Source organism: Octopus bimaculoides, chromosome 11 (genome assembly GCF_001194135.2).
Source record: "Octopus bimaculoides isolate UCB-OBI-ISO-001 chromosome 11, ASM119413v2, whole genome shotgun sequence".
In the NCBI taxonomy this organism is placed as follows: domain Eukaryota; kingdom Metazoa; phylum Mollusca; class Cephalopoda; order Octopoda; family Octopodidae; genus Octopus; species Octopus bimaculoides.
In genome coordinates this window covers 3,866,792-3,867,901 of record NC_068991.1, presented here as the reverse complement: position 1 = coordinate 3,867,901, position 1,110 = coordinate 3,866,792, and positions in this window count along the sequence as shown.

Here is a 1,110-nt window from a genome sequence, read left to right as displayed (position 1 = left end):
CATCATCATCATCATCATCATCATCATCATCATCATCATCACCACCACCATCATCCTCATCATCATCATCATCATCACCACCATCATCATCATCATCAACATCATCAGCAGCAGCATCAGCTTCGTCGTGAACAAGAAGCAAAAGAGCAGCCACGAAATAGATTCACTTGACGAGAAGTAGATGACATCAATCGGAAACAAACAGTGTTGGAATTTAATTAAATGTCAATATTTAACAGACTTCTCAGTTATCAGCTGACACAGACGTTTAACTGTGTACATAGACATACAAAAGTATGTGGCGGCGTGTGTGTATATGTGTACATATAGGTGTTTCTATATATATTTATGTGTGTGTGTACATATGTATATATGTATGTGTGTGTGTTCGTGTGTGAGTTTGTATATATATATATAAGTACATGTATATGTATATTTACATATACATAAATATACATATACATGTACTTATATATATATACATGTATATACATAAATATATATACATAGTGATATACACACGCATATATGTACGTATGTATGTATGTATGTGTGTGTGTATGTGTGTGTGTGTATGTATGTATGTATGTGTGCGTGTATGTGTGTATGTGTGTATGTATGCATTTATAACGTCCACGTTTCTATACTTACAAGAATCCGGTGGAATTTTTTGAGGCCTTTGCTGTTGCTTACCTTCACCTGTTTCCAAGCAACGTGAAAAGAACCAGACTACTAGTATGTCAGTGGCGCTTATTCATAACCCTCATGCCATATTGAGAGACGTTTGAACACACAAACTCACCCACATGCACACACAACTCAAAAGGAGTGTACAACTGATGAGCAGATTTATGTTGGATTATGTCAAAGTAGTATTATTATGTCTGGAGGAGGTAGTGCTGCTCTGGGTGAAGAGGGTGGCTGCTGGAAGACCCAGTGTCTGGCAACAGGATGCTGTACCATGCCACACAAGCAGGAGAACCCAGCCATGGCTGTGAGACAATTTCTCCGATCACATCACCCCTAACATCTGGTCACCTAACTCCATAGACTGTAAAACCCTTGATTATTTTGTGTGGGGCACATATATTATGTGTGTATGTATGTATG